Here is a 17,749-nt window from a genome sequence, read left to right on the forward strand (position 1 = left end):
TCTAGCTTTCTTCTTTCAAAAGTTTCGCTATTTCAAAGTTGTGACGGCTACATATATTTAACTTCAAAATCTCACGACAACGTCGTGAAATAAGCGTTATCGTGCATTAATTTTATTCTTTATCGATCCTTTTGTCGTTATAGAGAGAGACACGAAAACATGCATTTGTATACAATATTTAATTTATTTTATAAGATTGTTACAATGAAAACTTAAACGATTCTCTAGTTTTCAATCCGACTGTAACCAGTACATGTGAAATGTTACTCCTCTGAAGCACGAGGACAACATTCGTCACGGAAATTATACTGGACAAAAGGACGCACTTCAATGTACAGATAACGCATTCTCTCCTCTGTCAGCCCTGCTGGCTGAATAACTTCTGGAAGTGTCTTGAGCAACTCCGGTACGTTTGTGCTTTCCTTAAGCAAAGCCAGTCTTTTCTCCGGTTGATCAAAGAGTTTCTCTCGCAAATACGACTCCTACTTTGTCACTGGTAAATCGGAAGTGATGGAATTTTCCTATACCTCTGAGTGGTTTGAAATAATCAGTGAAGAAATTATCCCATCTGTACCACTTTAAGCTGTGTTCGTCATCGTCATTTCCATTATAAACTTCTGACCCATTGCATTTGGCAGAATTGTCAACAATTTTAACCAGTTGTGATACAGTTCGACTTTCTAAATTTCTTTTTCAACATGCCAAAACATGTGTCACATAAACGTCTTCTGAAATAGATCCGGAAATATCATCCTTCAACTGAAAGCACGTATTGCACAGATCCGTCTCTGGTTTCATAAATTGAATAGGAGGGACACATGCATTCCAAACTTCTTTAATATAAAAAAGAAGATGTGGTATGATTGCCAATGAGACAACTATCCACAAAAGACCAAAATGACACAGACATTAACAACTAGAGGTAACCATACAGCCTTCAACAATGAGCAAAGACCAAACCGCATAGTGAGCTTTAAAAGGCCCCGATAAGACAATGTAAAACAATTCAAACGAGAAAACTAACGGCCTTATTTATGTAAAAAAATATGTAACAAATAAACAAACGACAACCCCTGAATTACAGGCTCCTGACTTGGGAGAGGCACATACATAAATAATGTGGCGGGGTAAACATGTTAGCGGGATCCCAACCCTCTCCCTAACCTGGGGCAGTGGTATAACAGTACACATAAGAACGAACTATAAAAATCAGTTGAAAAAGGCTTAACTCATCAGATGGACAAAAATACAAGTTAAATACGGTTAGTTGAACATATTGTTGTTCTGAGTTAACGAATGAACTAATAATTTGGAGTGTACATATTTCTTGCTCTTGCTACAAGGTATAAATTTACCACAACATTAAAAAGGAATGGAATTAAAGACAAATTGAACCAGATACCGGCGACTGGTTGTTGCGCTTTTTGCCATAATACATTTAATAGTTCAACAGTGATTTGTGACAGGTAGATCAAAATCCCAAATACTATCTATTTAAATTAAAGTAGTTCAAATTTCAAAATAAACGGGTTTTTTTTATGAAATTTTGGTTTATTATTTACAGCTTACATCCTTCAAAAGTGTTACCTTTATAATCACGCAGACGGACGGACGCAAAATTGTAAGACCCACCGATGCATAGATCGGGAATTTATTGCCCGAATACTAATTTTAAAGTTGTCGGGATATGAAAAAGGGGGTTTAAAATGTTTTATTTTGAAAGTTATTAGTTTTCGAAATACATGTACACATGTATTATGCAAATGTTTCCCTCTTTCTTTCAATAGAAATGTCATTGAACATAAATTACACGCAACACATTTCTAAATTTCTGAATAGATATGAACAGATAAATTGCACGCACATAGTACAAAATCCACCTAGAGCACGTCTTGGTCTTTTTTTAATATTGTATATTTGTGTTGTTGTTTCTTTTTAGATTTTTAAAAATGCAACGGTACAATGATATGAATAACTCTTGACTTAATTTTGTTTTAGGGAAAACGGTAGTATTTAATTTTCCCAGCATTAGGTTGGTCTTTTGTGTACCCAAGGCATGTGAAGGAAGTCAAATTAGGAGCGCTGTGATTGGATGTAAGGGTACAATATATTTTTTATTTATCTATGAATAACTGCAGTGTGTATATTTACAATATAAATTTTAAAACCTATTGAAATATTTTCTAGAGAATTATTCGAAAAGACTTGCAAAATTTCATAAATTTGGTGCAAAATGACGGTGGGCATGGATAACATAAACAAGCTCCGTTGGAAGTTGGTCATGATACTATTTGGCTTTAATTTTTAAAACAGAGTAATAAAGTACTAACACAACATGTAACTGTTTTATCCAGGTTTTTATCTTAAAAAGTGGTAAATTTAGAAAATGTTAACATTGTCGCCTATGGCAGAATAAATAGTACCGTTTTCCCTATACTGAAGATAGCAAGGGAAATCAAAGTCACTCAAACTTCAATTCTTTTATACTATTTTGAAGCTTTTGATTAGTACATTTGATTTTTATCACAAAGAATAAAAATTTTTCACTGAGAACAATACTGTGTTGAGAAAAGTGCTGAGTCATCATGATAGGTCAAATTGATTGGTAATGATATAAAACTTTATTCTAGGATGTCAATATTAACTATATTGTGTAAAATGCACCATATTATAGTTCTTTTGTATTTGATTTCACCTTTCGCAATGATTTTTTCAATTAGAAACACCAGAATTCAAGTCGCGACAAATATTTTTTACTGAAATGTTTGCCTTTTTTGCTGATTAATTCCCTAAATGTATAACTTGGGTATTTCTGTAAACATAATCTATTAAAATGGGAAATTGCCTGGTTTAGTTTGTACTGTTTATGGAATTAGGCAATATTTGGTCACATTGAAAGCATTTTCAGTGTTAGAATTGTTCATCTAAGAAAAAAAGAGGCCCACTTGAGGCTAAATTTACATAGAATTTATACTCTCCTGTGTAAAGAATTGTTCACATTCTTGATAATGCATGCAGGAAATATTTCAAAAGTGCTTTATTTTGTAGTTTCTTTCTTTTATTATATCAGACATAAATATTTTTTCATTTCCTACTGTTTGAAAGGACTTTTGTTGGAAATTAATATTCCCAAGGGACATAATTTAGCTTTTTACATTGATTAATACAGGCAACAAAGGCAACTTTACAGCTGAGTAGTTTGCATATTTAAAGTTTAAAGTGTCTAATATCTTTGTTTTCATCATCTCAAGACAGAATAATAGATTTTATAACAAGCTCTAAAATTTTAAACCACAATATGGCATATACTAAAGCATGGAATGGAGATTAGTATGAAAAATCTTGAATTTATGCATTTCTTGTTAATTTTTGATAAATTGAATACAAATTGAATGGAACTGTCCATTTTATCTGTTTAAATGGAACTATTTATCCATCTTTTTAAATAAGATAAGATATGATTGGATACAGGTTGTTTATTAAGGCTTTTCTGAAAGAAGTAGAGAATGAGGTAAACCAGCATGTAGGGGTGGGGACATAAAATGATGTATGTTTCTTTAAGTACTGGGGACATACAAGTATTTATTATAGCCAAGGTTTTCACAGTAGCCCAGTATTGCATTAATAATGTCATAAGAATTCTTTATATCTTTATGTCACAGTATAGAGAAAACGGCAGTATTTAATTTTCCCAGCATTAGGTTGGTCTTTTGTGTACCCAAGGCAGGTGAAGGAAGTCAAATTAGGAGCGCTGTGATTGGATGTAAGGGTACAATATATTTTTTATTTATCTATGAATAACTGCAGTGTGTATATTTACAATATAAATTTTAAAACCTATTGAAATATTTTCTAGAGAATTATTCGAAAAGACTTGCAAAATTTCATAAATTTGGTGCAAAATGACGGTGGGCATGGATAACATAAACAAGCTCCGTTGGAAGTTGGTCATGATACTATTTGGCTTTAATTTTTAAAACAGAGTAATAAAGTACTAACACAACATGTAACTGTTTTATCCAGGTTTTTATCTTAAAAAGTGGTAAATTTAGAAAATGTTAACATTGTCGCCTATGGCAGAATAAATAGTACCGTTTTCCCTTTAGCGTGTCTCACTGTCTGTAGCGAAGTTTTGCAATACAGCACAAATTTCGTTTTCAACTACCAGAAATAGTTTTTCAGAATATTACTTTAGTTTAGTTAAGCTTAAGAATTGCATACAATTATTTTTTTAAAACAGGTGTTACTTTCACTTTGTATAAAATGTAAAAATAGACCGTGAATGTAAAAATAGTTCAATATGTAGAACGTATTAGGAAATACATATACCTTAGTAAAACAATGTATTCCTGTTAGCCAAAACTGACACTAAGGTTGAGAAATATGTTATTTAGAAAAGGACAGGATTCAGGAAGAATTTTTTTTATCAGATAATTTGAAAATGTTCATGTCGGACCGGATAAAGCGGTTTCCGTCGTGGTTTCCGTGAAAGATTATCGGCATTTTTTTTCTAAACTTGAAAGAAATAAAATACTAGTTTTGTCCTATATGTATGGAATACGTTAGCTAAAGGCCCGATTTAATCAGATTTAAATTGTATGGTTTCCCCGTATATCTTTTTTTTTTTTACAAATTTCATATAAAACCCCACTAAAAAAATGTGAAGGCATATATTATGTTGGATTTCACAAATACAGAGTTAAAAGATACAGAATCGTCTAAAGTATACTAGTTTAATTTGTCATAATTTTGTTTCTCATGTTATGAACATGTATAACAGTTTTTACAATTTAATTTCATTGAAATTGAAAACGTTTTACAACAAAAATCTATCCAAATAAACTGTGACAATTCTGCTTCTATTGGTACCTAGTACATTACCGACAAGAAATGTCCCCACAATGTTTTTTTTTTATAACGTCAGGAACTACCTGTATGAAAACTTGTGAAACTTTATCGTAACGTCACTCAGTTTGACGTCGAATTGCATAAGGTCGATTTCTATCCGACGCGGCTCATATATTTTCACTATTTTTGTGACAACGTTCAAACTGGTGACGTATCCAGTACCAGAACAAAACCCCGGATAGGTTCTTTGTGGATAACTTTTAAGAGAAGCATACCATTTAGATCGTGTATTTCTAATAGGCCTTGCACTTTGCTTACAGTTTCCGCCAACTGCAGTCTGTAATACTTTGGAGTTTTCATTAATGACTAGAGTTAGCCCAGGAATATGAACGAAGATATCGTCATCCGTTTTCATAACGAACTGTGCGCGTTTGCAGTGTTGTGTTGCCCACTGATAACCCATCAATGTTTTATAAGTTAGATTATTGTATGCGTCCTTAAAATTTCCCAAAATAATATCCTTTGTTTGTAAGTTTTCCTTCTCTAATTCCTTAGTCATTGGCGAAGTAGAAATACATATCTGATGTGTCCGTTGTTCTTTTTAGCATATGTCAACCAAGTGTCTCTTATAGCGTTTCGACTCAACTTATTTTGCGGAGATGACGTTATCATTATAAGTATGTTGATAGAAACGTTACTTGTTTTACAAATATCTTCATTATTTATCAGAAATTTAAACTGTTTTGAAAAGCATCCATCACATTTATAAGGCTTCTCTATTGGTTTAACTTTAGCAAGACTTTTGTCAACGCGTGAATGAGTTGTCAAAGTTTTAAACTGTATGGTAAGATTTGTCCAACCACCTGCGGCATCATCTATCAACCATGTTGTTTTCTTTAAAAGAATAAATGATTCTTTTGTTGTGTACCAAATCAAGGGAAAACAAGTACTGAGTAAAATCGTTACTAAAATCAATCGTAAAATCTCCCTTTTCCCGATTTTCCATTTTTCCCAAACTACTTTTAACATAAAGACTGGTTTTCACTCTGACATTCACCTGGAATACAAGTAGAGCATTGAAATATATATATGTACCTTCCGAAAGAAATAAACCCATCATAGACATCCGAATTGAATTTTGTTCCCCAAATGTAGATTTCATATACACAATTTCCTGATTATGATTGTGTCCCATGAAATCGGATGCATGAGTAAAGAATAATGTTGAGAAAATTTGTTTTCCATTCGTTGCATTTATGGAATTCCACTTTTGTGTTTACCTTGGAATTCGATATTGGTTGTATTACTTTAACCCCATATATTTCAACCTTCAAATGCCTTTCTTTTAAAAGATATATTCATGCGTTTTTTGATTTTCAAATATTGGATAAATTATCTAATAATGCTGAATGTTAATGCAAATAATCATATCTACGACAACCAGGCGAAAGATGCAAAATAGAGAACGAAAGTTCAATGCAAACAATCATCGCCATGCTAATAAGCCAAATAACAGTAAACAAAGCAAATCATTGACTGAGTAACACTTAACCCACCAAAATAACATAAAAAAACAGCTGTCGTTCACAGGTGTTTCAAAAGGATATGCAGATTCTGATTGATAATAGAGTCTCAGAAAGATAATCAGATCCTGATCAGCATATTACACCCGATGGAATTGGAACATATAAATCGTCATCTGTAAAGCAGATATTTCATAAAGTTCAACCATCTCGAATTGTAGATATGATGAATAAAACGTTTCAACTTGGAAACCTTCTTTAAATAACTTCATTGCAATACATATATGACCCCTAATGTAAAATTCATTATAGGAAACAAGGTTTTAGAATCTAATATCAAGTAATCCATTACAATTCTAACCGAATGTTAATAAAAAAACTGTCATCATTGTTATCAACTGATATCAAAAGTCAACAACTGCAATATTCATATTACTTTTTTATCATCTCTAAATTTCAAGTATTTGCTCAAGATATATTTTTAATCCTTGTTATTATACAAACAGTATATGCTAAGATAATTTCTAACTTTAATTAGTTGAATTGCTCAATTCAGTTTACTATAAAAAGGACAGAAAAAATAACAAACGTCATTGACCTTGCCGTGGAAAAAACCTTTTATAGGTATACGGTCATACTGATCCTAACACGCCTGACATCATATGAAAAAAAGTAAAACCACAAAAATACTGAACTCTGAGGAAAATTCACAACGGAAAGTCCCTAATAAATTGGCCAATTCAAATGATAAAACATATCAAACGAATGGGCAACATCTGTCATATTCCTGACTTGGTACAGGCGTTTCAAATGTAGAAAATGACGGATTGAACCTGATTTTATAGCGCTTAACCTCTCACTTGTCTGACAGTCGCATCAAATTTCATAGTATTTAAAACGTAGCGTGAACAAAACAGACATAATAGGTAAATTTGTCAAAATAGGGACACATCAGTCATCACCGTGTAACAATCTTAATTAGAACAAAAACAAACAAATATAAACAAATACAAACAAATACAAATATAAAGAAACAAAAACAAACAAAGTCTGCAACGTTAAGTTCTATTTAAGTTTGGGCAATATTGAGATACTTTTTTTTAATGTAAATCTAGTTATTATATTACATTCGTGCAGCCATGTCATAATATGAATAGGTTTGTTGCTGGGTGTGTGTATTTGTCAACATATGTAGTACTGTCACACTATTACATTGTGCTAGGAAGAAGCACTTACATATAGGTTTAATTCGGACAAATCATTGTTGTTATCACCCCTATTAAATGTAGTTTAGTCTCTTTCAAAATGTGATGGAAACTTATTAGAATAAACTATCAAATGTTTCAGTCAATAGTCAGATAAACTGTTGCAGTAAATGTCACTGTTTAGACATCTCGCTTGCAGTCAATTCAGTACTCTTCATCAGTTTTTCAAACAAGGCGGTAAGTTATTTATGTATACAGGTAAATAAAGAACCGAGGAACATTTTGAACAGAAACTTAACAAAGGAGTAGGTTCAGTAAGACCCCTTTTTGGCCCCAAAATATAGCAGTTTTACAAAATTGTTAAAATGTAAACCTTTAGTTATTTATTGGACAGTAGAATGCTTATGCTACATAAATATGGGCTGTTTTTGACAATACAATGCATATATATCCGGTACTAGCACCATTAAGTCATGCTAAATTACTGAAATCCTCATAATTCTAGCATTTTAGTTAAATTTTAGACGGTTTTCGTGTAAAACGAAAGTGGCCGCATTCGTGTTCATCCTTAATATTGAAATGTAAGTGGTATTTTATGATAATGCATAACATATATAAAGGTTGAGGATGAACACGGATGCGGCCACTTTCATTTGTACCAAAAACCATCGGAAATGTGACATTTTTCGGCATATTAGGTAGATTTTTCATATTTGAGCTTGAATCAGATCGTTTTTAATGACTAAATCTGTTAAAATCTTTCACATAAACTAATTAATTCAAATAAAAAATAAAATAGTCACTTAAGTGTTTAAAAAGTGGTCAAAATCTTTCGTCATATGAACCTGAAATTTGAGGCCAAAATCGGTCCATACCGGACCTACTCCTTTTTATTAAATAATAAAATATGTTAACATTAAATCTGATTTTTTTAAAATAAAATAACGCACCATTCATCGGACACTTTAAACTTTTTAAAATGAATAAATTAGCCGTTGCAATTTTCAGTTCAAAATTTAAATAATGATTTCATATTTATTGATTACTTTTGCTAATATTGAAAGCTAAAATACAAATGAAATGCATGTATAAAAAACTTTGTAAATAAAGTTAAAGGTTGAATATCAAAAAAGGCGAAAGATACCAGAGGGACAGCGAAACTCGTAAATCGAAAATAAACTGACAACGCCATGGCTAAAAATTAAAAAAAAAGACAAACAGACAAACAATAGTTCATATTACACAACATAGAAAACTAAAGAATAAGCTACACGAACCCCACCAAAAAATGATGAATGGTGCATTATTTTATTATCCAAAAATTTCACATTAGTGTAAACATATTTTATTAATTAAATTCAAACCATGCAAGAAAACACAAGATACCGAAACCTGAAGATATAAAAATAATTAAAATAAAGTGGTCTTATTTTTCGTGTATTATACAATTGTATTTGTTTAAATCTGATACACTGGGAAAAACAGGATTGTAAAATGAACAATATACCACATGTCACAACTAAGAACACAATACTTCAGTATTTTATTTGTTCAGTGTAATATATTTTCAGAGGCCGATTTGCATTCATAATGAAAAGAATTTTTGTCATGTCCACAGATATGATATTGACATTATTTCTCAAATGGACGAATCACATATCTCCATGTAAGTGCGAACACAAATGAAACACACAGTTGGTAAAGTACTGTATAAATCTGTTTCCGTAAAACGCAAAACGCAAATTCCAACCAAACAATATAAATATATTTATTACAATACTTTCTACTGGGTACTGGGTTGCTAATATTCTAATTTACAATATAGATCAGTCTGTACAGTTCTCTCAATAATTGAATACCAGAACAGAAAGACTTGATAAATATGAATAAAACGTTTAAGAACTGGTTACTCATAAACATTGGAATACCTATTTGTGTTTTGGAATTTACATTAAAACGTATAAAATCAAAGTTTTTATCTTTTTAGGGTGTTACTTCAGTCAAAGAGACAACAACATTTTGAAAGCTGATTGAACCGTAACACATATTATAATATACCATCAAATGTGTATTTGCATATACTGTAAATATTTAACAGTCAAGTAACTAGTCCATACGGACGATATCGAAGACTTGTGTTGAAAGTGGGACATTTTTTTTTATTTACGACGAAGATGGACGACGACAGACGTTCACTTAAGGTTGTTATTTCATACCCGTCACTTTATAAACTTAATAGTTTAACATCTTAGATGCAGCATTTAGAATAGAGGATAATAAGTCACCAACATATGAGTTCGTGACGTTCTTTCAACCATTTTGAAAACAATTACATCTCAAATGCAGCATTTTGAATAAAGGATAATGAGGTTGTCCAAAAAAAAATAATCGTGAAATGTTAAAAAAACCAAAACATTGCAAGACTGAAGTCATGGGGACATTTGCTTGGTCATAAAAACCTAGTTGTAGCAATTCCAGAAAGATATATGCTAAGGATTAAGGACATTATGGAAGACTCTTATCATTGGTATAGCGGATGAGCTTCATTTTTTATATGCTTCGAATTTGTTCGTTTTGTTTCTCCTGTATTATGAATTATAATTGGTAAACGGATCATGAAACATACTGTCGGAACCACATAAGCCTTTCAAGTTCAAATTAGTTCTTGGTCTTTACCAATCCGTAAATAAAATGAAATCAAACAACTTTTTTTTAATCAAAATGTTTTATTTCAGTAAGAAATTCATTTGCTGCATTTGAGGTTAATATTTTGAATAGAAAAGTTTCAGAGAGGCCTTCTAATTCTGCTTAAATGCGTCAATTATTCTGATATCACTGAAATAGCAAAAAGTTTCACTGTTTTTTAATCGCCATATTTTCTATTTCTTATTTCTCAACTAGTTTCAACATAAAGTATTGATAATGTTTTTTGATATACTCACCATTCAGAACCACTTCTTTTAGATCCTTACTTGCTGGTCGTTTAAGATGTTTTTAAATTGATCTTTCTCTATATTATATATTTTGTGACACCTATGTCAATAAAAGGTAACATTACCTGCTAGAAATTTTAATTGTCTTTTGCCAAACATAAATTGTGAATTGATGTTTCCTCTCTTTCATGCAAAATACTCTGAAGGAGACAGAATACGTATCAATATTTCAAAAGTAACTTTCTATTCTGCTTTGATATTGGGTTTTCTTAAAAAAAAATTATGTGACTTAAAAATAGATATCGCAAAAAAGACATTGCATATCTTTTGTTCCGTTTTTTTGTGTGCAGTCAAATCAAACAAAACGCAGTTTTTTTTTAATAGAAATCGAATTCTATAAGATGCAAATAATTAATTAAAAAAAATCAGGTGTCTCTTATAAAAGTTACAGATACAGTATATGAAGTACCTGTTGTAAAATGATGCAAATTTCGATAATAAATGTCATTCTTATAATGCTTGAGAGCTTTATAATAAATAGGGAAAAACAGTATAAGCTAAGCTAGGCAACATGTTAACAAAGTTGTAATGTTTCTTTTAATTGTTACATTTTTAGTTCAACTAGCTAAGAAGAATGATATCCTAAACATTTTATGTTATTGAATTCAAAATTGCAAGTTCAAACGTGACAGGTTTTAGAATTTCTAACAATTGTTAAAATAAAGAGGGACGAAAGATAACAGAGGGAAAGTCAACTTCAGAAATTGGAAATAAAAAGACAAAAAGACATAAAATAGTACGCAAGAAAGAACATAGAAAACTAAAGGCTAAGCAACACTAACATAAGGAAGGTAATGAAGCAAAGTATGCGTTTTGGTTTGATTTGACTGCACACGGAGCAATAACATGAATTTAGAATTAAATTACATGAATGAATTTGGATGGAGAGTTGTCTCATTGGCACTCACACTACATCTTCCTATATCTATTTGCTGCTAAGACAAGGCTATGAAATGGAAGGTATCAAAATATCTAGTTGAACTTATCTATCGGACTACTTGTCCTGAACACAAAACAATCAATCAATCCATTGAATTGGTCATTCTAGAGGGAGCAAATTCGTATGTACATGAAATACAAATGCATCAGTAATGGATTTTGTTGGGCAACCCTGCATTTCAGTCAGAACATAAAATTTCATATTTTTTTTTTTTTTTAGGCGATATTCATATTTGAATTTGACGTCTTTTTCACCCATGTAATTATTTGATGTTAGTGTAAAGTTCTCATCGGTTTATATGATCCGTTCATCCTTTTTTGACTCTTCAAATTTAAGAGTCTTATCTAAAAATGAGGGTACTTTTTCTAAAAATAACGGTACTTTTTATATGGCCTTCCAAATACCGTTTCGATCCCTAACATCACTGAAGAGACATTTATTGTCGAAATCCGGATCTGGTGTACTAAATAAATATTGACACCGTATGTTTGTGGCATAACATCAAGGCCACAAGTTAAATTTGTTTTCCTGTTTAGTATTACATTTATTTTTAGATCCATTTTATTACATCTTGTGATCAATTTTATTTGGCAATCGCCAATGGCAGTCAGCAGGGTTAAAGAACATCAGTTGTTAGTCAAATGCGTTTTGTTTAAATATACTTTTTCACTTTTTTGGTCTTTTGGAAAATGTTGTTTGTGCTGTTTTTAGACCCTTCTACAACGAAATTTGTTTTACATGCACACGTATAAAAATTGCGGTTTTTATCCAACGCAATCATAGGTTTGAACGTAGTTTTTAATTTAGACTCGTAATATATACGATATGGAAAGGTAAAATAACAAAAATACCGATCCCCGAGGAAAATTCTAACGAAAAGTATCTAAGCAAATGGCAAAATCAAAGGATCAAACATATCAAATGAATGAATAACAATAATTCTGACTAAGTACAGGCATTTTTTCATTTAGAGAAAAATGCCTGTACTTCACATCGAAAAGAAAGCAGCTGTAAAAGTCCCCTAAATGTCTAGTGCAAAAACAAAACCAATGGTCCAATCTTTGTAAAATCAAGTGGCGAGAGACATGGATGTATTCTTAAACAACATTGCCTGATCGATAATATTTTTAAAAGATTTGTATGTTGGTTCGACATTGGTTTTTATTTTATATTTCTTATTCGATAAATGATTTATATTTTTATATTATTATTTTTGTTTCAATATAATCAATTGAATATATATATAAGAAGTTATTGATTTTTTTATTAGCACGCGCCGTTGTTTAGGATATGTCATGCATAACCGATGATGATATTCAATACCAATTATCGTGTTGATTAGGTCTTTACAAATCCTTAATTAGGTCATTTGGTCTTTAGTAATTAGTAAAGGTAATCAACACATACTAGTTTATCAAACTAGAAAGATTTTCTTAGCTCAAAAATAAAGATAACAGTTGCAAAAAATGTCAAATAAACGTTACGTTTTGTTTGTAATAATATTAAAGGCATTAGAGAAATTTTAGAATTCCATTCAATCAATTTAATTTGAGAACGTTAACAAATATAGAACTTGTTATTGCAAATTGTGGCGTCCTTTAAATAGGGATTAAAACCCGTTTTAACAGCGTTTGTTTAATGGTTAATTATGCACTGGGCACGTGTCGTTATTTCATAGAAATTGATCCAATATCCACCCATTTAGGTGCGAATCATATCTCTGGCCTTACATTGATACTGTGCTATGTACGCAATGTTTCGGGTTATTTCGGAAATGTTTTTATTCCAGGGAAACCTTCATCAGAGACTACCCCTATTGTTTTTGTTTTGATTTGTTTATTTTTGATTTTTGTTACTATTTTACTTTAATTAATTTTTTTTTTTTTTTTTTTTTTTTTTAATTCTAAATATTTTAAAACGTTTCTGAATTGTGTTTTTAATAATTCCACTTTTTGATTTGTTTTTTGTTTTTCTTAACTTTTTCAACCAATGTTGAATTAATTAATTGAGCGTTTCAGAGTACGAATTTGTCCTCAGAAGAATATCATTTTACATGTGTTGTTTACATGATGGTCATTAATTAGTTCCGCACAGTTAAATGTTTAGTAGAAACTGTGAGGTTTAGATAAATTATTTTATAGTTCGTTTAACTAATTCACCAATGTTTCTGTTTCTTTTGAAACCTATTGATAGGTTTTTATGGAATTTAGCACCTATTGTAGAATCCGTTTTAATAAGATGCCAGTATTTCCTGAATACTTTTTGAAGTTTTTCTGCTTGAGGATGATAATTTGTAATGAATGATACATTGTATTTATTTTCAACTTTGTTCTTTTTCTTTAATTTAATTTGCCTGTCTTGGAATTTGATTTTTGATAGAATTTGTTCTACCAATTTCCGTTTATATCCTCTTATTAACAGTTTTTCAATAAAAAGATTTTTTCTGGTTTGAAATTCACTTTCATTGTTGGTGTTTCTAAGTATGCGAATGCCTTCGCCTTTAATAAAAGATTTAAAGTTTGAGATGGGATGGTTTGAGTTTTTATGAAGATATTGGAATTTTTCAGTTTTCTTTGTAAAACATTTCAGGTCTAAAACAACAGTATTTTTGAAGCGTTTGCCCTTGAAGATTTCTTGGTCTAGAAATTTTATGGACTGTTTATTGCACTCGTAAGTGAACTTTAGCAGGTCATGTTGTTTATTTGCATTTTCAAACATAAAGTCAATTTCAGACTCTTTTGCTTTCACCATTAGAAGTCCATCATCTCTCATTCTTTTATGAAAAATTATTTTTTCAGAGATTGGAGAGTTTTTAAGGATTGAGTTTATGTGATTGTAAATAGCAATGTCACATATTTCAGGGGAAGCTGTTGCTCCCATTGATGCTCCAATGATTTGGCGATATGACTTTCCATGAAAGGTAAATTCATTATTGGAAAGGATGAGTTTTGTTATTTCAATCAAAAAATTGTTGGTAGGTTTTGTTATAGAATATTCAATTTTGTCATGTTCATCAAGCGCTTTTTGTAATGCTTCTGTGATTTCTTCAAATCTGAGATTGGTATATAGTGATGTTATATCATATGTAACAAGTAGTACATTATTATCAAATGTACAGTTTTCAATATTTCTGATTAAGTCACCTGTATCAGATATGTATGTTTTTTGTGTTTTCACTAAGGGAAGCAAGAAATAATCTAAGTATCTCCCTAACCTTTCAAGTGGTCCATTACACTGTGATATTATTGGTCTACCAGGGACATTTATAGTTTTTATTTGATTGTTCTCGTTTTCAATGTTTGGAAAACTTCACGGTCTAGTTTGTGAATTTTAGGGAGGAAGTATGCAAAAGGTGTTTTTATATAATTTTGTTCATTTTTAATGTATTTGAAAGATATTTCATCAATACAGTTATCTTCTTTCATTTTGTAGATTATTTCATATACCTTTTTCTGAGTGTTTTTAAGATTTATATCTTGGATTTGTTCATAATGTATGTTATCATTCAATTGTTTTTCACCTTCTTCTAGGTAGTCAGAAAGATTTTGAATGACTGTTACATTGTTTTTATCTGCTTTATGAATGATGATATTTTCATCGTGTTTTAGATTCTTCAGACAATTCCTTTCTTGTAGTGAAAGGTTAAATTCAGTTTTAGGGACATATTTAGATAATTCCATTTTGGTATAGAAAATATATTTTTCAATAGGGTTGTCGGCAAATGTCGGCACCGAAAATTTTGATTTCTCCTTAAAAGGATGAATTTTACTGTGTATATTTCGATTTTCAAAGTATTTTTCTACTATTTGTCACGTGTTTTTGACGTAGTAAATATCAGCTTATAATTTATTCCTCATGTAATATGAAAATATATCGTTATAAATGATTTGTTATGTATTTGACTAAGATTCGGATCCACTTAATATTCTTGTGCATTCAAATATCTATACAAGCAAAGAGCATTTAAGTCAAGAATGAAGTAATATAATTTCAGGTGATAACATATTACTAATTTATAATGTAAAAAAAATCATAGTTTAAAAAAATTGTCTGACTTGCAATAAATCTTGAATTGCATGGGTTCACATACATCCGTGTACTTTAAAAAACAACTTTATTGCTTTGATTTGCAATAAATCTAAAATTGGGTTCACAGACATCTGCGTGCTTTAAAAGACAACAAAAAATGTTTTAAGAATATTTAAACGAAATTCTTGGGGATCTATACTATGAATGCTTGATTTAATTTAAAATGTATATCATGTTTAAAACAACTCAAGATACTTTTATTTTCTTTTAAAAGAAAACGATGAAAAGGGGCATTTAGAACCCATGAGTCAAGAAAAAAGACCCCATCGTGGTCAGAATTAAAACAACGAAAATAGAAATAAAAGTCCACAAAAACTCCACAAAGAAACATATGGTTCATTGATGACGATATAAAAAAATCAACTGATTTTGACGAATCATGATATATGTTTTCCAATTATTATAACGGTAACGTTTAAATAATTGACACCTCTGACAAATAAGGATAATTTGACAAACCACAATATAAATTTAATCAAGTTGACGCTAACGATAGTTGAAAATTACAATTTGGCGCATGATGTTAAAAGGCATTTGAACCATCTTGAAAGATTTCTAGAATAATTTATTACAACACGGGCCCGTAAATGTAAAGACGAATATATATATGCTTTATATTTTCATTGCATTGGAAGATATTTGTTGTTTTATATTTCTAATTGATCTCGTTATCTCTCAATTTATAGTAACAAAACTTAATGAAATTCATCAAACTGACAAGTTGTCACAGCTAGCTAAGATGGTAGATTAGGGAAAACTGAGAAGAAAACAAATCTAGACAAAACAAACAAAAATTAAATTAAACGTAAAAACCACGAATAGTCACTGGTCTGACAAGTGTTTCAAACTGGTCCGAGTTGTCTTTTCACCAATAGATTCCACCTAAAGCTGCCAAGAAGCCATTTTTACCGAAATTTCGTTGAAATCCCGTTGTTCAACTATAGAAAAACATCAGTCTATATCTACCAACACTCTGTATATCTACCAGCACTCTGTATATCTATCACCACTTTGTATATCTATCACTACTCTGTATATCTACCACTACGTTTTTATATCTACCACCACTCTGTATCTCTATCTCCACTATATCTATCGCTCGTTTGTATATATATCACCACACTTTGTATATTTGTCACTTCCTTGAATATCTATCACCATTTTGTATATCTATCACCACTCTGTATATCAATCACCACTCTGAATATCAATCACCACTATGTACATCTATCACCAGTTTAGAATATTTCACCCCAGTCTCAATAGAATGATTTTATACTTCTAAAAAGATATGGTTTCGAAAAACATTTATTTCAAAATAGGGAAAACATTTATCAATTGCGATCGGTTCCAAAACTTGACCTTTAACCTAGACTAAAATTTCAAGGTCATAGATGATGAATCTCAAACCATATGACTTATTTTTCAACATTCCAATACACTATGACAGCATGTTTTTTGTTTGTGTCTCATACACCACAAAGTACCTACTTTGAGCAGAAAAAAACACAATGTAGCAGAAAGGACCACAAAGGAGTTTTTAGAGCACAAAGGATCACTGGTTTGTAAGGAGATAGTATTTTTTTAATCTGTATTTCAGAAATGTCAATATATGCTTCGCTTTATCAAATTTTATTTTGGACAAAAACAAAGAATCTACTTTTAGAAATTCCTACGAGTTCGGTTTTATTTTAAGTTTGCTTTTTACTTTTTTATTGTTAAAGTTTCATAGAAAATAAGTAAAATATATTAATTGCTTTGATTAATTCAAGAAATTCAGTTGAAATAATATTGTCATGCAATAAATTTTCTTTATTTTTTCACTTTAATGGTCATCGAAATGAAGGACCAACCATCAAAATTCTGTACTTAAAAAACAAAACAAATGACGTTCCATCGCATTTATACCTCATGTCCAAAGTCTAGACATTGTAAATTTGCTGCATAATTATTCAAACGATCTGGAGAAAACTAAAATAGAAACACAAAACTAAAGTTTGCATCTGTTATGAAAACATTAATATTCAGACTACCTGTTTATAACAAGTTTCTGTAACAAAATCCAAACATTAATTGGTTAATTATTTGATTTCCTCGAATTCAATATTCTAATAACGATGAAATTAAAGTTTACATTTCCATAGAAGAAAT

The 17,749-nt window shown here is 30.6% G+C and overlaps 1 protein-coding gene across 1 annotated transcript in view; it reads right to left on the reverse strand.

Moving 5' to 3' along the window:
* LOC139499927 (beta-1,3-galactosyltransferase 1-like) overlaps positions 1 to 17,749 on the reverse strand; it is an 85,384-nt gene that overhangs the window by 49,034 nt on the left and 18,601 nt on the right. The gene's annotated exons all lie outside the window — the stretch shown is intronic.

This window comes from Mytilus edulis, chromosome 13 (assembly GCF_963676685.1).
Source record: "Mytilus edulis chromosome 13, xbMytEdul2.2, whole genome shotgun sequence".
Lineage (NCBI taxonomy): Eukaryota > Metazoa > Mollusca > Bivalvia > Mytilida > Mytilidae > Mytilus > Mytilus edulis.